Here is a 21,301-nt window from a genome sequence, read left to right on the forward strand (position 1 = left end):
CCACCCCAAACGCTCCAGCAACACCATATAACCTGCCCTGGCTGTGGGGCTCAGACAGCCCTATGGGATCCCACCATGCCCTGCAGCACCTTTTTACAGTTTGTAAAAATAATACCAGTCAATGTGTCATTTAATTAATTCTGAATACGTTTCTCTTTCTATTTTTGTGGTTGCTGACTGGAATTCTTACAACTGAAGGAAAACAATAAGCAACCTCCCCCCCCCCTTAAGAAAAAATGAGAAGAAGAAACACATTTAGGCTCAGTTAAAACCATGACTAAATGGCCCAGTCATGGCACCAAGTTAGGCAGGACTCAGAGGAATGTGCCACCCCAGATAGAAAAGGCTTGGCAGGCAACTTTTGCTCACACAGTGTGGCTGTCAGAATGCCATAGTCTGGTTACCCTGAATTCAGATGAATTACTGCCCTGGGAATGGAGAGCAATTTAGCCTTCCTTTGCGAGATGCAGCTTGGCTCAGTTACTTGAGACACCTGCTGTGGAACAGTTCCCTGATGGAACACTAGCCTGGACAGTGAAATTGTTAGGGACAGAAGGGTCAATTTTGTAGCTATCATGAGCAGTGCCAACCTCTGGGGGGTGCAGAAAGTCCTGCAGATGCCTCTGCAGGGTTCCCCAAGCTTCAGAAAGTGTAAAACATAGATCAGAACCCACTTCCGGTTTTGACACTGCAGTGACTCTCTGGGGCCAGCGGGAGGGGGTGGTTCCACTATGGCAGAGGCAATGTGCACAGGGGTCGTGGGTTGGCAATGGTCCCCTGGCTGCTTGTCCTGCTACTAACCCTGGTTACGGATCTGGAAATATAAGATGTGTCCGTCTGAACACCTGAAAATCAGAGCAAGGCAGGTCTGAAATGCAAAGGCAAAACAGCACTGCAGAGAGATGGCAGCTCAGGCAGGGAAGCCTCCCAAAAGCCACGTCTGCAAGTCTTCATTTACTTGTTGACTTTTTTGGCTTCACAGTCATGACGTGTGACTTTCAATTAAGTGATTTAATTATTGCTTCTGTGAACAAGATCTTCTTTGGCGCAGCAGATGTACCTTTTCCACCCTCCTTCAGACAGAGCATTCAGAAATGCAACAATTAATTCACCTGCAGTGCGAGGAGGCAGTCTTTTCTCTGCCACTTCTATATTCTCTTCGTGTCCAAATGGAGAATGTGGAGTTGCAGGAGAGGCTGAGCCGGATCCCATGCCAGTCCTGCTGACAAGCCCAGACCCCTCCAAGGACTTCCAGTGAAAGCAGCAAAGGCAAAACACAGGTTTGTCTTGCAGTTAGTGACAAAGGGCACAATCCGAACCAGGTCTACTCAGAAGTAGGTTCCATTGAGTTCAATGGGACTTACTCCCAGGAAAGTGAGGAGAGGATGCAGCCAAAGAAGATCTCTCATGGGGTGGGCAGGAAGACAAATCCTTGTGCCCTTGTTATGTGAAATTAAACTCTGGGTGTGGGGACCAAGTGCACTGGCTGAAGACACAACTAGGGGCTGGCATGAAATGAGGAGAAAGGCTAGGCCAGTGTTTCTCAAACTCTGGATCAGGACCCACTAGGTGGTTCACGAGCCAATTTCAGGTGGGTCCCCATTCATTTCAATATTTTACTTTTAACATAATAGACTTGATACTACCGTGGCATGTGACTGCATTTGGGAAAATGTGACAGAGCTGTACTTAAAACAAGCTACTATGTATGTTCTTTTAACAGTGATAGACAATGGGACTTACTCCTGGGTAAGTGTGGGTAGGATTGCAGGTGAGATTATGAAAAATTTTCCTGCTTGACGATGTCGCTTCTGGCCATGACATCACTTCCGGTGACAGATTCTCATTCTAAAAAGTGGGTCCTGGGGCTAAATGTGTGAGAACCACTGGGCTGGGCTATTATGTTACTAAGGACTCCAGAGCTGGTTTGGGGGAATGAGGGCCCAATCTTGAGCCCGGTGCGTCGGCTCACCGCTGGCATGCACTGCTGCAAACATGCCAAAAGGCACATGTGCAAGACTGACTCTGGGCTTAGTACTGGAGCTAGTCCAGAGCAAGCTACTTGTTGGGTTACGTGGCCCAACACATAAGAACATAAGAACAGCCTCACTGGATCTGGCCATAGGCCCATCTAGTCCAGCTTCCTGTATCTCACAGCGGCCCACCAAATGCCCCAGGGAGCACACCAGATAACAAGAGACCTCATCCTGGTGCCCTACCTTGCATCTGGCATTCTGACATAGCCCATTTCTAAAATCAGGAGGTTGCACATACACAACATGGCTTTTAACCCGTAATGAATTTTTCATCCAGAAACTTGTCCAATCCCCTTTTAAAGTCATCCAGGCCAGACACCATCACCACATCCTGTGGCAAGGTGTTCCACAGACCAACCACATGATGAGTAAAGAAATATTTTCTTTTGTCTGTCCTAAATCTCCCAACACTCAATTTTAGTGGATGACTCCTAGTTCTGGTGTTATGTGAGAGTGGAAAGAGCATCTCCCTATCCACTCTGTCCATCCCCTGCATAATTTTGTATGTCTCAATCATGTCCTCTCTCAGGCGCCTCTTTTCTAGGCTGAAGAGGCCCAAACGCCGTAGCCTTTCTTCATAAGGAAGGTGCCCCAGCCCAGCAATCATCTTAGTCACTTTCTTTTGCCCTTTTTCCATTTCCACTATGTCCTTTTTGAGATGTGGAGGCCAGAACTGGACACAATTCTCCAGGTGTGGCCTTACCATCAATTTGTACAATGGCATTATAAAATTAGCCGTTTTGTTCTCAATACCTTTTCTAATGATCCCAAGCATAGAATTGGCCTTCTTCACTGCCGCCGCACATTGGGTCGACACTTTCATTGACCTGTCCACCACCACCCCAAGATCTCTCTCCTGATCTGTCACAGACAGCTCAGAACCCATCAGCCTATATCTAAAGTTTTGATTTTTTGCCCCAGTGTGCATGAGCTTACACTTCCTGACATTGAAGCACATCTGCCATTTTGCTGCCCATTCTGCCAGTCTGGAGAGATCCGTCTGGAGCTCCTCACAATCACTTCTGGTCTTCACCACTCAGGAAAGTTTGGTGTCGTCTGCAAACTTTGCCACCTTACTGCTCACCTCTGTCTCCAGGTCATTTATGAAGAGGTTGAAAAGCACCAGTCCTAGGACAGATCCTTGGGGCACGCCGCTTTTCACTTCTTTCCATTGTGAAAATTGTCTATTGACCCCACAGGTCTCCTTGATTCTGTGCTGGCTAAAGATCCTCCACAGAATTGAGCAGTCCCATTGTGGGGCTACTTCCCTTCCCCCAAGGAGTCACTAGTGGCTGCCTGGCATGTTTAGGATGCTGCAGCAGCCATTTTCGGCACCACAGCAGCACTGCGTGCCGAGTAGCTCAGAATTGGGCTGTGAGTGAATTACACAACTCTGTTGAAACAGAGATCTAAGACTGGATAACAAACCAGCATATTGCAGAAAATCCCTTCAGAAAGAGACAGAGGGCCCAATCCTATTCAGCTGTCCAGCTCTGATGCAGCTGTGCAAATGGTGTGAGTTGCATCCTGCAGTTGGAGGGGCAGTCAAGGAGACCTCCTCAAGGGAAGGGAATGCTTGTTTGGGCACCAGAAAGAATAAAGATGTGGCAAACCCCAGGTCCAGGCACCGTGAATCAATCAATTGGCAGGTTCCTGAATGTTCTGTCCCAGGGCGTGTGGGAAAGGTGCAAAGATGATCTTGTTCACATAAGCAATAATTAAATCACTTGTTTGTCATGTCTGTAAAGTCACAAGCTGTGATGGGAAAGAAAGGATATTGCAGCTTGAAAGGTACTCGTCTGGCCGCTTCCCACCAATCCACGTATGTCTTATGAGAACAGGATAGTAAAATCTCTGGTCCGATGGGAAGATGCCTTACAAAGGGGAGTGAGGTGTGCCATTCTTTTTGAAATAAGACCCCCACAGGGAACCAGGAATATCCATGTGTGTTGTCCCTTTCTTTAGTTAGCACGTTTGCATATCACCCTTATGGCCATAGGGACACTCTGAACCCTCAGCAACATAAAGGGAAAAATATTCTGGCTCAATTAAAACCATGACTATAAAATGGACAAAAATCATCTAGGATACAGTGCACCATTTCTCTTTCTCCTCAGGGGGACAGATGGAGTAGTGGCATAGCCAGAGGGGGTGCAAAGCCCTAAGTTTGGAAGGGAGCCACACCGCAGTATGCAAGGGGCCCCTCCCACTCTCCTTTGGAGCCATTCCATGTGGGGAGCAAAACAGAGGCATACGCCCCTTGCATCCTGCAAAACATAGGAAAATAGTCGCAATCACAAGTGCTCGAGTCATGTTGTCTTGTGATTTTGTGCCTTTGACTCGGTTTTGTGCCTGTGTGTGCTTGCTTGCTTTTCCCTGAGAGTGGAACACTGACCTGGATATCACCAGAAACCTGCTTGCTTCCTTCAATGATGGCTGGCAGAGGTGGACTTGTTGCTCCCCTTGATTCAGCTGTGAGAAAGAGTCTCCTGGAGTGCTCCAAGGTAGCGGATCCCTCTGGGGTTACCCAGCAGGACCTGTTGCAGGTATTCTGGTTAATGGGATCACTACTGGAAAAGCAAGCAGGGGGCACAAAGGCAGGATGGGTGAGCCCGTGGAGGGGCTGGCAGTGGTCAGTTCAATGAGAGACACTCAAGGCCATGGAGCTGTGAACAGAATGAAAGGAGAGAATGAGGATGGGTGGCTTTGGGCCTGACAAGGGTTTCTGTATTCCCAGATGACAGCCACGGTGTGTCTGCTGATTCCAGCACCTTTGACTTAACTCCACCTGCCCCAAACTCCATCAAAGGACTCCGGTTCTCCCCTGCAGTACCTGAGCGAAAAATGATGCAGTTGGTGAGGAGCCCCAGCCAAGCCCAGAAGCATCACCCCTCTGCACACCTGGACCGGTTCTAGCGTCTCTGAGAATTTCCAGGAAGGCAGGTAAGGGTGACAGGTTTTCTTCTGCTGAGAAGGTCTGTGGGATGGGCTGTCAATCAATAAGAGCGAATGTTCACCAGCCATCCAAGACCAAGACCCAGGATTCTCTGGGCAGAAGCCCTGACATTTAACCTGGCACACAACCGATACAAATTCATATTATCAACATACCAGGCAGAATTGGGGTTTATGAAGAAAGTTGAGGAGGAGTTTGATTTGGCTTTAAAAGAGCATTTCAGTTCCTATTTCTGAATGAAAACCAGGCTGTAGTAGAACCGACTCTCACCTTTCCCAGGTGCCCCTGTCAACCTGAGGGAGGGAAACTACTGAGAAAAACAGGAGGACTCTGGGAATCCCTCCTGCAGCTTCCGGGGACCGAACCCCCCTAATGGGGAATACGGGGGAAACGTTCTGTCCCTAAATGTGTGTGGAGAGTCCACCACTAAGCTCTGCTGTCCTGCATAACCCCCTCAGGATCACTAATGGCAGTTGCCCCTCCTTCATGTGGGGACGGTCACATCTCCTTCCTTCCAGACCCTCTTTCCACACATTCCTTCCACTGATTTGACCTGCACTGAATAAGCCTTGTCTTCCTTTCTTCCTGCCACTCTTTTCTTCTCTCCACAAGCCAAAAGAACACCTTCCCTTTGTCCTGAATAAGTCCATGATAGGCCTAAGTGGGCATGAGAAATCTGAACCAAACTACGAGAAAGTTTAACTGAGAAGTTGCTAGCAGTTCCCAGCTGCAGGAATGTGGGTCAATCAACCAAGAGGAAGGAATGTGTTGTCTCTCCTTTGATGGCCGGGAAGGACAGATAACAGGAATTAGGCCAATTGGAATGCTAGCACCTTAGCAGACAGAGAGTGGCCTTAGCAAGGGTAATGGAGTGCAGCTGTGGATCTCCAGTTGGGAGGAGTAAGAACTACAGGGGCTAGCAACAAGACCAACTTCCGGAAGGTTCTGTTCATCAAGGGTTCTGATTGGACAGTCTAATAATTATGAAGTCGCCTCAGTACTATTAGCATAAGAGGTATAACAATGAGTGCCCACGGGGGTGTACGGGAAATTCCCTCATGGACGGAGTGTCTCGGGTGCCATGATCTGCACACGTGTAAGCTCCATTGTCCATCATGGGCACCGGGCCCCATAGGTAGCCCTGGAGCTAAGGGATCTACAAGAGTAACTGACCCAGGTGAGAGATAGGGATGAATAGAGATAGCCAGCTAGCTTTGTTATTTTATTGCTGATATGTTTCCTAGAGGTTTATGCCTCTAGCATTTGCTGCCTTATTGTAGAGTGTGTAACCTTATGTACTTAATAAACTAAAATATCTTTTACTAAGTTGTTTCATTGTCTGTTGGCGACAAAGTTTCAGAATCCTGCCTAGCCATTCAGCAAGCTACCAAGTGCTCCTTGAGGTCTAGTAACTTGAGAACCGAGGCTTTATTAACTTGTAGTAGAGCTTGTAGAGCTTGTAGAGGACCGTGGCTTTATTAACTTGTAGAGCTTTATTAACTCTAGTAACTTGAGGACCGAGGCCAGGAAGCAGAGGGTGGGTTTCAATGGGCAATTTTCACAATGGAGAGAGGTGAAAAGCGGTGTGCCCCAAGGATCTGTCCTGGGACCGGTGCTTTTCAACCTCTTCATAAATGACCTGGAGACAGGGTTGAGGAGTGAAGTGGCTAAGTTTGCAGATGACACCAAACTTTTCCGAGTGGTAAAGACCAGAAGTGATTGTGAGGAGCTCCAGAAGGATCTCTCCAGACTGGCAGAATGGGCAGCAAAATGGCAGATGCGCTTCAATGTCAGTAAGTGTAAAGTCATGCACATTGGGGCAAAAAATCAAAACTTTAGATATAGGCTGATGGGTTCTGAGCTGTCTGTGACAGATCAGGAGAGAGATCTTGGGGTGGTGGTGGACAGGTCGATGAAAGTGTCGACCCAATGTGCGGTGGCAGTGAAGAAGGCCAATTCTATGCTTGGGATCATTAGGAAGGGTATTGAGAACAAAACGGTTAGTATTATAATGCCGTTGTACAAATCGATGGTAAGGCCACACCTGGAGTATTGTGTCCAGTTCTGGTCGCCGCATCTCAAAAAAGACATAGTGGAAATGGAAAAGGTGCAAAAGAGAGCGACTAAGATGATTACGGGGCTGGGGCACCTTCCTTATGAGGAAAGGCTACGGCGTTTGGGCCTCTTCAGCCTAGAAAAGAGACGCTTGAGGGGGGACATGATTGAGACATACAAAATTATGCAGGGGATGGACAGAGTGGATAGGGAGATGCTCTTTACACTCTCACATAATACCAGAACCAGGGGACATCCACTAAAATTGAGTGTTGGGCGGGTTAGGACAGACAAAAGAAAATATTTCTTTACTCAGCGCGTGGTCGGTCTGTGGAACTCCTTGCCACAGGATGTGGTGCTGGCGTCTAGCCTAGACGCCTTTAAAAGGGGATTGGACGGGTTTCTGGAGGAAAAATCCATTATGGGTTACAAGCCATGATGTGTATGTGCAACCTCCTGATTTTAGGAATGGGTTAAGTCAGAATGCCAGATGTAGGGGAGAGCACCAGGATGAGGTCTCTTGTTATCTGGTGTGCTCCCTGGGGCATTTGGTGGGCCGCTGTGAGATACAGGAAGCTGGACTAGATGGGCCTATGGCCTTATCCAGTGGGGCTATTCTTATGTTCTTATGTTCTTATGTTCTTATTTGGAGAAAGAGCTCAGCGCCTGCAAGGGATAGCATTAAGCCTAGAGTGTCTCAGGGTCCCTGGACTGAGGCACTGGCATGTACAGGGTGGTGGCAGTACTACCGGGCAAGGGGCCTTGAGGGTTTTAAGGTTCAAAAACCAAGAGCCCTAAGTCTCCAACCCCCTTTGTTTATGACACCCTTATCTTGCTTTAGGGTAAACAAGAAAGAAATGAACTGCTTCTAGCACCTCATCCTTCAGCCACTTCTCCCACCCCTTCAACCCAACATATGTCTCTCTAGACCTTCTTTAACCCCTTAGACATTCTTGACCTGACCTGCCTTAGTGACCTGTTTGTGACCCAGCCCTCTAGCCCAGCCAGCTCAGACTCCCTGCCTGGATCACTTCCGCTCACCTGTTGATCACCTTTGCAATCAGGATCCTATTAAGCAGGAAACACTCCCGACTTGTCCTTGCTCTGTATATCCCATGTTCTCTGCTATTTAGGGCCCCTTGCCAAGATTTGTCCAAGGAAATCAGGGGTGGCACATTCCTCCCTGACACATGTGAGTCCTACCTCTGTTTGTGCCATCTCTGGCATTCTCACAATGGAAGGAGAACACTCAGCAACCAAAAAATCAAATCAAATCACAAAGAAACACATTCAGGATCAATGGAAAACCATGACTAGAAAAGCAAAAGAAGCCATTCTGGGGGAGGCATGCGTGCTTCTTGCATGCAAAGATTGCCCCTCCGCAATTTCAACCAGGCATTCAAGTGGGAATCCTGGCCCATCTCATGGGCAGGCAGGCATTGAACTACTGTGTGGGGAGCTGCTGGCATTTGGTGATAAATAAGCCACATTTAGCTCCTGCTACCTGCCCCCCTCCCCAATTTATTTCATACTAATTGTTATCTAGTGGGTTCATGCGAATGAAGGAAGGCTTAGAGATAACAGCTCAATACGATTATTCCATCTTTAGAAGAGGACCTGGCAAGCAATCTGACACAAGGCAAACACCCCTGGCTTTTAGACCTTTAGCTCTGCCCAGACTCCCTAAGATGGGTGAAATTGAAACCTTAACTAGATGGCCAATCGGATGGTAGGATTTCGATCCATCACCCGATTGGTCAGAACTTACAATAACTAGAGGGCCAATTGGATGGTAGGATTTCGATTCTGCATAACCTACATACATAACACGAATAATACGCAGTTGGCCCTAAGAGGGAAAATGAATCTGAACCTGAGGCCCACCGGAAGGCTGGAGAGCTGCACTCGCCTCTATCTTGCTGTGCAGGAGGAAGAGGCAGGCTGAGCCCAGGAGCGAGGAGCCCCACAAGCAGGAGGAAAGTGCTGGATGGCATGGTTGGATCCCGCAGGGTACTGTGAGTCCAGCACCCAGGGCAGCTTATAGAGTGTTCCAGGATGAGTTTGGGGTGGGGGTTGGCCAGAAATTGCCTACGTGGCGCTACTCAGACAGGACTGACAAGACATTGCCAAAAGCATCCTGGTGGTCTTGTTGGTTTGTGCCGTCAAAATGCTGAATGAGGCCACTTAGTGAGGTGGGAAGCCCAACATGACATGTGCCTTTCTTTCGTTGGCACTGGCCTTCCCTGTAAAGAACACCCACAAACTGCTGCTCAAGGACACCTTGATAATATTCAGCTTTTATGAGGCACAAACCAAAGATCATAGACAGAGGCTGCTCATCCTGGAGTGCCGCTGGCATGTGCCTCTAATGCAGGCTCCTTTACAGTCTATGAGATGAGTCTGCAGAAACTCCAACACTCACTGCTGCAGACCTGCAGACCAACAAACTATTTTATTATCCTGCAATAATGTCCTTTCTTTCCTTAATGTCTTTATTATCCTGCAAGCTGCAATGTCCTTTCTTTCCCATCATGTCTTGTGACTTTACAGACATAACAAACAAGCTATTTAATTACTGCTTATGTGAACAAGATCATCTTTGGCGCAGTGGATGCACCTTTCCCGCACTCCCTGGGACAGAACGTGAATTAGATGAATTCCAAGTCAATTGCATAGATCTGGGGTCGGCAACCTGCGGCTCTAGAGCCACATGCGGCTCTTTCAGCTCTCTGCTGTGGCTCCAGACTCCCGGTGAAAGTGGCGGCACTCGCTGTTCTGGAGCGCGGCCATTTTGTGAAGGCAGAGAGGAAGAAGCGAGGCTGGTCGGAGAAGCACGGGGAAAGGGCGCCTTGTTAGAGCCAGAGCCGAGTTGGGGGCTGCTCTTGGGCTGCACTACTGGGGCTGACTTCAGAGTAGACAGGGAGAGGATCCGCTCTCAGGCTGCTCTGCTGTCACGCATCCCTGGGAGTGAGCCCCGTTGACTCTCCCGGGGCTGACTTCTGAGTAGGCAGGGAGAGGAGGGGCTATGAGGCTGCTGTACTCTCCACACTTTCCTGGGAGTGAGCCCCCGTTGACTCTACTGGGACTTTCTAAAGTCTCTCTAAAATCTTTGAAATAGAAAATCAGCAGCATCACCATTAGACTTGCACTACAATGGACAGTGTGCTGTGTGCACCAAGATGAACTTCTGCAGCAGCTGCAGCCCCAACTGTGTCCCTGAACTCCTACACACTCCTTCATGGTTGTGGCCTCCACAAGCCTAATTGCTACTGTAGCAAAAGATATTTTAGTTTATTAAGTACATAAGGTTACACAGTCTACAATAAGGCAGCAAATGCTAGAGGCATAAACCTCTAGGAAACATATCAGCAATAAAATAATAAAGCTAGCTGGCTATCTCTATTCATCCCTATTTCTCACCTGGGTCAGTTACTCTTATAGATCTCTTAGCTCCAGGGTTAGCTCCATGGACAATGGAGCTTACACGCATGCAGATCGTGGCACCTGAGACTCTCCCTTCAAGAGGGAACTTCCCACACACCCGGGCACTCATTGTTATACCTCTTATGCTAATAGTACTGAGGCGACTTCATAATTATTAGACTGTCCAATCAGAACCCTTGAAGAACAGAACCTTCCGGAAGTTGGTCTTGTTGCTAGCCCCTCGTAGTTCTTACCCCTGCCAGCTGGAGATCCACAGCTGCACTCCATCACCCTTGCTGAGGCACTCTCTGTCTGCTAAGGTGCTAGCATTCCAATTGGTCCTAATTCCTGTTATCTGTCCTTCCTGCCCAACAAAGGAGAGACAACACATTCCTTCCTCTTGGTTGATTGACCCACATTCCTGCAGCTGGGAACTGCTAGCAACTTCTCAGTTACACTTTCTTAGTTTGGTTCAGGCTTCTCATGCCCACTTAGGCCTAACCTGGACTTACTCAGGATAAAGGAAGTAGTTGAACACAGCTGGGAAACATGTAGCAGAGTCACAAACTGGAAGCCCTTTTCGGGAGGTCCCAGGTGGCCACCAGGCTCTGTTTTCCTATCTAGTCACCTGAGGTGTATGTACCAGAGATCTCCTGCACAATGTATATCAGGTCTATAAGGAGAGCGTCTGGGGGCTGCTCTCTCTCCTGCTTTCTGGAATGCTGACCTTCAGGCTCTGTACGTAGAAGAGGGAACGTGGATTTTCTGAACGCTGCATTCATTCAGCCTGCAAGCAAACTCTGTGGAATGTTTCGTAACTGTTAGGTAGATAGATGACGTTAGAGCTTCTGATAGTTTATCTGCTGTGTGTTATCCCCTGAATGTTTTATTTTGGAGAGCATTTGTTCTCCTTATGCAATTTTATTACTCTGAGTAGACCCCTTTTAAGATGAGCTTGGATTTGCTTGGGTGGATCTCAAGGCATACTGAGTCTACATCCTGAAGCCTTAGGTAAGACTTGGCTAATTTGGGGTTATTTAAAGGTATATTGGCTCTTTTGCCTGAGGCCCCGAGTAAGGGAGTGCGCACAGGCAATGGTGGCAGTAAGTAGCAGAGTCTTTGAATGGGATAAGGTCTGAGCGAAACCTGTAGGAGGGGGCTGGGAGTCAGAGTTCCTGAGAGCCAGCTGACTGGGGTGCTGTGCTGAAAGAGTTAACGCTTTTGTTGGACATAGTTCTGTCCCCTGCTCCTGAAGTTGGGCTGTCTCAAATCAGAGAGAGGCTAACCCAAACTCAGCTACTGTTACATGGGGGGCTTGATATGGGTGTTTTTAACCTCTAGGTCAGGGGTGTCAAACATACAGCCCACAGGACAGATACAGCCCGTGGAGCCTTTTCCGGTGGTCCTTGTGCTCTGGGGGAGTTCTGGGGCCGCCCCACCCCTGCGAGCTCCAACTGTGACCGGAGCAGAGCTCCAGTTGCATCCAGAGGAGCATTCTGAGGGTCATGGTGGTCGCGCATGGCACCCCCGGTCTTCATTATGATGTTTGAGGCCTTGGAGTGCTGTTCCGAAGCTTGCAGTGACTTGCAAGTAGCAAGAAAAATAAATAGCACAACAGTGATACATTTGTATGTATTTCTATTGTTTCACAATTGCTTAGTTGTGAGTAACAGCACGATGTCTCTGTTGGCATACAAATATGATGTACAACACCGACCCTCAGTAAATTCCATGAATCCAAAGTGGTCCCCGAGACACCCCTGCTCTAGGTGTCAGCAATCCAGGAGTTAAAGTCTGTGCCCATCGCCCAGTCCCTGAAGATTTGTATTTGAACAGGCAAGTTAAACCCACCTGCATAGTGGTCAACTTGGCAGGTAAAAAGGAACTGGCAGTGAGCTGGTCGCAATTGAATCCAGGAATCCTGAACCTTGAACCACTGCATTTTAGTCGTCGCATCAAAGTCAAGATCATTTTCGCTCCCATAAATGACTGTAACAAAGCTGGAGAAAATCGGAATATCTCAACCAACGAAGTGCAACTTGCACAAGAATTGGCAAATCCCATCTATAAGAAGATTTCCAAGGAGACAGGTAAGGGGGAAACTCTCTCCTTTGGGGATGCTCTCCGTGAAGCTTGGAAGTTCTTAACCATTCTTGGGAACATACACATAGCACTTCAGACAGCTGGAGGTTCTTCATTTCCTGCTTCAGGACCTCTCAACACACTGGGAAACAGGCTGCATCAGGCACCCTAAATCTGGCAGCTCCCAAATATGTTGCTCCAGATTGCATTTGTGTCTAAGTCAGGGGTGTCAAAATCATTTCGTACCGAGGGCCAAATAGCATTCATGATGTCTGCTGAGGGCCAGAAGTGATGCCATTAGGCAGGAAGTGATGTCATTAAACAGGTCAGAACCAAAAATAAGCACTTTTTCCTCACTTAGGAATTCATTAGCTGCAAATGACTGAAGAAAAAGTATGCAAATCTTTGTAAGTGCTCAAATGATACAAATGATTGTAAATGATTGTATGCTCAAATGATGCAAATGATTGTAAGTGCTCAAGTCACGAAGTCCTCTGATTTTTGTGCCTGCGACTTGGTTTTGTGCCTGTGTGTGCTTGCTTGCTTTTCCCTGATAGTAGAACACTGACCTGGATATCAGCAGTCACCTGCCTGCTTCCTTCAGTGATGGCCGGCAGAGGTGGACTTGTTGCTCCCCTTGATTCTGCTGTGAGAAAGTCTGTTGGAGTACTCCAAGGTAGCGGATCCCTCTGGGGTCACCCAGCAGGGCCTGTTGCAGATATTCTGGTTAATGGGATCACTACCGGAAAAGCAAGCAGGGGGGCAAAAAGGCAGGATGGGTGAGCCCGTGGAGTGGCTGGCAGTGGTCAATTCAATGAGAGACACTCAAGGCCATGGAGCTGTAAGCAGAATGAAAGGAGAGAATGAGGATGGGCGGCCTTGGGCCTCACAAGGGTTTCTGTATTCCAGATGACAGCCACGGTGTGTCTGCTGATTCCAGCACCTTTGACTTAACTCGACCTGCCCCAAACTCCATCAAAGGACTCTGGTTCTCCCGTGCAGTACCTGAGTGAAAACTGATGCAGTTGGTGAGGAGCCCCAGCCAAGCCCAGAAGCAACACCTCTCTGCACACCTGGACCTGTTCTAGCATCTCTGAGAATTTCCAGGAAGGCAGGTAAGGGTGACAGGCTTTCTTCTGCTAAGGTCTGTGGGATGGGCTATCAATCAATAAGAGCGAATGTTCAGCAGCCATCCAAGACCAAGACCCAGGATTGTCTGGGCAGAAGCTGGAACAGGGCTGGCTCCCCCTTATTTAATTATTTCTTTTAATTTAATTTAATGATTTAGTTATTTCAATTTGCTTTCAATTTGTGTTCTCTCCAAAGGTACAGCCAAAAAACCAGTGGGAGCGGGTGATGGTACTTCACCACGCCCACCACCTGGGGCATTGCCCCGCCCACTGCATGGGGTGACGCGCAGGCTTCCCGCATCGGGTGACGCCACTGAGGAGTCCCCTCCCCCCAAATGTCTGATTATGCTTTTCTAGTCACAGTTTTAATTAATTCTGAATATGTTTCTCTTTCCATTTTTGTAGTTGCTGACTGGAATTCTTACAATTGAAGGAAAACACTAAGCAACCTCCCCCCCCTCAAAAGCATGAAAAAAGAAACACATTTAGAATAAATTAAAACCATGACTAAATGGCCCAGTCATGGCACAAATTTAGGCAGGGCTCAGAGATTTCAGGGAGGAATGTGCCACCCCAGATAGAAAAGGCTTGGGGGGCAGCTTTTTCTCACACACTGTGGCTGTCAGAATGCCTTAGTCTGGTTACCCTGATTTCAGATGAATTACTGCCCTGGGAATGGAGAACAATTTAGCCTTCCTTTGCGAGATGCAGCTTGGCTCAGTTACTTGAGACACCTGCACATTTGTACCTATTAATGGGGCTGTGTGAATCTCCAGAAAGGCAAGTAAGCAGTGAAGGGGTTTCTTCTGCTCAGAAGCAGGGTTGGCCTTAGGAGCTATGGGGATCCAATTGGAAACATTTTCAAAATATTTTAAAAATATTTTATATCAAAACGTATGCTAAAGTGTGCATGTGAGCTACTGGTACAAATGGATCTAAGAACATTTTAAATTAAAATGACTTCATTCTTTGAATCCAAGGCAACAAGATGGCTGTTCTTTCCATCCAGAACAGGTAAATGACTCAAGGGGTCCACTTCTCATTTGTCCTTCGAATACTGGGCTGAAGGGGGGGCCTTTTAGAACCTTCAAAGAGCTCCTCTGAAAGGGGAAGCCTGGCTAGGTGGAAGAATCAGGGAGGGTCTTTAGACAGGGAGCAGAGAGAGGTTTTGGGTTCTGGGAAGGAGAAGGTTTGTTGCTGTGAAGGAAAGAAGTGTTTTGATTTTACTTACTTACCTATGTACCTACCTTTTCTGACTTCCCATTTGCCTTCCTTCTAGTGTCTTGTTTTAGTTGAATTATTAAATTTTGTTTTGTTTCAACTGCTCAGACACCTTTTTCTCTGGTCTGGTTGGCTGGTTCTCTCTCTAGCGCAGCAACAAATATTGCTGCAGGGACTTAGGGATTGGGGAATTTTTGTTAACAAATCTGGCATCCCAGATGGGGAACCTGCTGTGATTTCTGGGTGTCCCAGACTCCAAATCAGGGAGAGATATGCCTGAGCCCCTGCGAGAAAAGTTCTGGATCCTGGCGAAGAGGAACAGGTGTGACACTACATGGTGCTTGATTAGTGAGTGGGCTGGTTTATGGCTGGATGCGGAGCATGGTGGGTTCTGTCCTGATTGCTTGACCTCCCTAAGCCCATGATCCTCAACCGATGTGCTTAGTAGCCTGGAGTCTGGGGTGCAGTGGCGTAGTTAGGTCTTTTGACACCCAGGACCCATAAATTTTTGTCACCCCATATGACATAATTAATTATTTTTTCAAGTGATGTCATGGCTGGAAGTGACATCAACAAGCAAATTAAAATAATTATAAATAGTTAAATTAATGAAAAACAAATAATTAAATTGGGGGAAGCCAGTACTGTTCCACCAAGTGACTTTTCTCTGTAGCCTGCCTGCAATAACACCTCCCCCACAGAAAAAAAAAAAAAAAATCTGTGAGATTTTCAGCCCTACCCACTGCCCAGTTCAATTTAAATTCTTATGTTTAAAGCACATCACTGTCAGGACCCACCTGGCTTTGCAAGTCTGAAAACGAAAAAAAGTTAAACCTTCCCAGATGAAGCCTCTGTTTTTATCGTTTTTAGTGGAGGGGGGGGGACTTGCATTGTGGAGAATTTACTGAGCGCCAGTTCCATCAGATTGGGAACATTCTGGTGGCCTCACATTCCCCTTTGCCTGGCCCAGCCAGAGCCAAGGCACATTTGCTTCCTTGCATGTAAACGTGATCATTTGGCTTAGTTTTGCTTTTCATAGGGCTCAATACATTCGCCAGCTTGGAGGCATTGACTTCCTTATTGGGTGTTTTGGGGGGCTGTGTTCATTGGATCAGGACCACTCTAGTGTGCCCAAAAAGATTGTCATTCTAAGAGTGGTCCCACTGCTCAAAAGTTTGAGAACCACTGATTAGAGAGGAAATTAAGCAAATGTCTAAAGTGCTTTGCACATGGAAAAGTTCTATAGAGGTACTGATTTCTTAAGATCATGGCTGTGTCTTTGCTTCTGAATTCCACACTGCACAGTGCAGAGTGCCATTCTGAGCATGTGCAGAGAGAAGCCAATGTGAATCGGGAGACAGAATGTGGGAATTGGACCAGCGGTTTATGGTTTGAGGTAGAGGAACAGCGTAGCCGTGCAGCTCACTGAGTGGACTCCCTTCCTCCCTTCATATCTCTCTCTCTCTCTCTCTCTCTCTCTCTCTCTCTCTCTCTCTCTCTCTCTCTCTCCATTCTCCCTGACTTCCCTCTTTGGGCTAATGTTACCCCACATGCACAGCTCTGAGCTGTTTGACACAGAAGTGGGATGAAGAAGATGGGCTACATGTGAGTTCTCCTCTGATGGCAACCATGCCCTCAGGCCATTTTTTAAGACATAGTAGACCCTTTCCCATTTCTTTCCAGTTCCCACCAACCCACCCCATCCAAGTCAATGGTGCTCCAAAAATAGATCACACTTAGGGGTATCTGCAGGGGGGCATCATTTATTCAATCTTAGGCCACACAGGAATGCAGGGAAAATATCTGCCAATGCCAGAGAAATCTGCTAGAGAAGGGGACATAGTGCTGGATGAGGACAGTCTGGAGTACTTGGGCCAACGGGTGGAAATATCTTTGAGACAGAGCCCTGTGACCACGCAGGTGAGGGTCTTGGCTGGTCCATGATGAAGGGAGATCTTCTCATGGTGGGATGTGCAGAGGAAGATGCTGGGAGCCATTCTCTTTTCTTGTGGAGTGTTGAGGAGAAGAGTGTGGCAGGGAAAAAAGGAAGACAAGGTTATTCAGTTCGGGTCAAACAGTGGAAGGAATATGGAGAAGGGGTTCTTGAAGGAAGGAGATGGGACAGTCTCCACATTCTCATGAGGGTCTGTCAACGGCCATCAGTGCTCCTGGGGGGTTGTGCAAGATGGCAGGGGTTAATGCTGGACTCTCCACACACATTTCAGGACAGAACATCTCCCTGGGGAAAGATAGAGCCGGTTCTACTCTATTTCATTCAGAAATAGGGGTTGAAATGCTATTTGAAAGCCGAACTCCTCTGAAACATTCATTGGAAACCTCCATCTTAACAATTCTACCTGGTATGTTGACAATATGAATTTTGCATCTGTTCTGTGCCAGATTAACTGTCAGGTCATTGCCCCAGAGAATCCCGGGGCTTGCCTGGCTGCTGAACAAAAAAGTTTCCACTTGTGCCCCACAGCTCCTAAGGCCAGCCCTGCTTCTGAGCAGAGGAAGCCCCTTCACTCCTTACCTGCCTTTCAGGAGATTCACAGAGATACGGGTGAAAATGAGCACTCGACAATCACTTCCTCGTTAACGATAGAGACGGAACAATTTTCCAACTGGTCACGTATTGGACCAGTTTGAAGGTAGTTAGAGTGGTTGAAATCCAGGGACGCACCATGGCTGTCACCTGAGGAATACAAAAAGCCACGTCAGGCCCAAACTCACCCATCCACTGTCTCTTTTCTTTCTTTCTGCTTACAGGGTCATGGCCTTCAATGTATCTCTATGAATTGACCACCTCCAGCCCCTCCATGGGCTCATCCATCCTGCCTGTTTGCAGTGACCCCATTAACCAGCATACCTGCAACAGCCCCTGCTGGGTAACCCAAAGAATCTGCTACCATGGAACACTCTGACGTACTCTTTCTTATAGCAGAGTCAAGGACTGCAAGATGTCCTCACCCACTAGCCATCACTAGTGGAAGCAAGCAGGTGTCCAGTGGTGTAGCTAAAGAGAGGCTGGGGGGGTCAATTGCCCTCAGTTCAACCCCTTGATGGGGTGCCATTTCACACCCCCAGTGGCAGACATTAGGCCTAAAGCAGACTAGTGAGGCTAGGAAGGCTGCGTGCTGTCTTCCCAACCATCAGAAGGCCTCAAGACAGAGCACTTAAAAAAGCACATCTGGTTTTTGCTGAAAACTCAAAATAGCTTTCTAAGGCCTTCTGAGGTGGGGGGGTGTTCAAAATGTTGCGCCCCTGGGTGTCAGATGTTGTCACTACATCACCACAGGTGCCTGGTGAAGTTCAGTGTTCTTTTATCAGAACCAGAGCAGCAAAGGACAGTCTCCCCAGCAGTCCACCAACCCCACCAACCTCTGTTTCCACAGTCCAGGCCAGTGTTCCACCACCAGGGAGCCTTTCCACAGCACGTGGCTCAAGTAACTGAGCCAAGCTACATTATGCAGAGGAATCCAATTTGTGTGTGCCCCCCCTACACCCCTAGGGTAGTAATTTATCTGAATTCGGGTATCCAAACTATGGCATTCTGACAGCCCTTGACTGTGAGAAAAAGCCACCTGCCCAGAATTGTCCAAGAAAATCTGGGGTGGCACATTCCTCCCGGACACCTCCGAGTCCTGCCTCTGTTTGTGCCCTCTCTGGCATTCTCACAATTGCAGGAGAACACTCAGCAACCCCCAAAAATGGACAAAATGAAAGAAAAAATTCAGGCTCCATTAAAACAATGACTCTTAAAGCAATAGAAGCCTTGAGGGGAGGGGACTCATAACTTCTTGCATGCAGAAACCTCCCCTCAGGGAAGAAAACCAGGCATTGTAGGAGGGAATTCTATCACATCTCATGGGTGGACAGGCTGTGTACTACTAGGTGTGGAGCTGCCCGCATTTGGAGATAAAAAAGCCAGGTCACAGCCCCTGCTTCCTGCCCACCTTCATATTTGTCATAATATAAATATGCAGGTGGCCCTAAGAGGGAAAAAGGATCTGAACCTAAGACCTGCAGGGTGGCTGGAGAACTGCACTCACCTGTATCTTGCTGGCCAGGAAGAAGAGGCAGGCTGAGTCCAGGAGCGAGGAGCCCCACAAGCAGGAGGAAAGTGCTGGAGATCATGGTGGGATCCCTCAGGGTTGTCTGAGCCCAGCAGCCAGGCAGGTTATATAGCGTGGCCAGAAAGTTTGGGGTGGAGATTGACCAGCAATCATTTACATGGTGCCACTCAGACAGTCTTGGCAAGATGATACCAAAAGCAACCTGGACCTCTGGTTGGTTTGTGCAATCAAAATGCTTCAGGCCACAGAGTCAGAAGTGAAGCCCAGCAGGTCACGGCCCCTTCCTTGCGTTGGCACTGGCCTTCCCTGTGAAGAACACCCAGAAACCGAATCACATGCTGCTCAAGTACACCTTGATAATATTGAGCTTTCATGAGATACTAATCAAAATGAAATGTTCTCTGCTCAGTGATGAAACCTGATCTCAGGCCCCAGTCGTGGTGGGCGTTCTCTACAGAAGGGATCACAAGAGCTGCTGTGGGACTCTTGTGAATGCTGTCTTGGAATTGGAACCGAAGGCACATAGGTTGGAAGAAAGAGGCTGGGATGAAATGGATAGATCAACCACTTTTAACCACTGTGCCATGACACACTGGTGTGCCGTGAGTGGTCCACAGGTCTGCCATAGGAATTTGTGGGAAGGTCATTTATTAGTAGGGCCAATGGGAGATGTGAGCCTCCCATTGGCAGCATGGTGTGCCTTGTCAATTGTCAAAAACTTGGTGGTGTGCCTTGACCATTTTAGTGCCTTGTCAGTGTGCCGTGAGATGAAAAAGGTTGAAAATCACTGAGATAGATACCTATATAAAGTACTCTGTGATTCTCATTCCAACAGAGGCCAGTCAGATGATTGGTTGGTCACTCTCTACCCACAGACTGTTGCTTCATCAGGGTAGAAGTTGCCTTTGGAAACTTCCTGCTGTCTTCCACGGAGACAGATACTTGGGTGGGGGGCTTGCACTTTCCTAGCCTAGTTTCAGCTGGGGCAGACGAGGCAGCCCACTCACTCCCTGCCAACTTCCTGAAAGTCTGCTGCTCTGGAAGGTTCTTATAACCAGAATCAGGCACTGCCAGTGGCATTACTAGGGCGTATGGCGGGTGCGGACCGCACTGGGTAATGCACTCGGGGGGGGGGTGATACCACTACTGTGAAAATCTTGGTATTTTTGAATTACCCTGTCATGTTATATATCATCTGATGGGTAATTTAATGCAGAATACTATTTTAAATAAAAAGTGCTTTGAAAAATCTGCATTCAGTCAAACGTTATAGCCAATTAAGAAGGGTGATGTTCTCACGGTGAGAGGCATAGAGGATGACACTGGAAGGCGTTCCTTTAACCTACCTGCCAGATACAGCCCATGGAGCCTTTTCCGGTGGTCCTTGTGCTCTGGGGGAGTTCTGGGGCCCCCCACCCTGCAAGCTCCAACTGTGATGGGAGCAGAGCTCCTGTTGCCTCCAGAGGATCATTCTGAGGGCCGTGGTGGCCACGCACGGCCAGCATTGTGGCCTTCAAGCAGCAGCAGCAGTGAAGGAAAGCAGGCCTTGCATTGGTGCAGGGCTTTTTGTGGGCCTTGAGCTCATGGGAACCACTGCCTAGTGCTCCTCCACTGTGCTTCGGGTTTTCGGCGGAATGGACCTCAGCAAATGGAAACCTTGGCCTCTGAGCATCCCGCTTGGAGGCAGGTTGTGCAGCATGGCCTCTCCCGGTTGGAAGAGCCACTTGCCCAACAGACTGGGGCAAAGAGGCAAAGAAGGGAGGCCCGTAGCCAGGGCGACACACCAGAGACAGACTACGTTTGCTCCCAGCGTGGAAGGGACTGTCACTCCCAAATCGGCTTTTCCAGCCACACCAGACACTGTTCCAGAACCGCCATTCGGAGCGCGATACCAGAGACTGAAGGATGCCAACAGCAAGAAGGACTGCTCAGGATGCTTTTGGCCTTCTCATGCCAGGTCTGTCTGGGTGGCACCAAGTAGGAGTTTCCTGGCCAATCCCCACCCCAGCTCTCCAGGCACAGTCTATGACCTTCCCCAGCTGCTGCACACTGACAACACTGTGGGATCACACTCTGCTGCCCAGCTTCTTCCACATACTTGTGGGGCTCCTCGCTCCAGGGCTGAACTTGCCTCTTCCTCCTGGCCAGCAAGACGGAGGTGAGTGCAGCTCTCCAGCCCTCCTGCAGGCCTCAGGTTCAGCTCCTTTTTCCATCTCAGGGTCAACTGCATATTAGTACCATGCAGTGCTTTTTTTGTTTAAAAAAAAAAAAAAAAAGGTGCAGGAACTCACTTCTTTTATTTATTTATTTATTTATTTATTT

The sequence above is a fragment of the Tiliqua scincoides genome, chromosome 5, assembly GCF_035046505.1.
Source record: "Tiliqua scincoides isolate rTilSci1 chromosome 5, rTilSci1.hap2, whole genome shotgun sequence".
NCBI lineage: Eukaryota > Metazoa > Chordata > Lepidosauria > Squamata > Scincidae > Tiliqua > Tiliqua scincoides.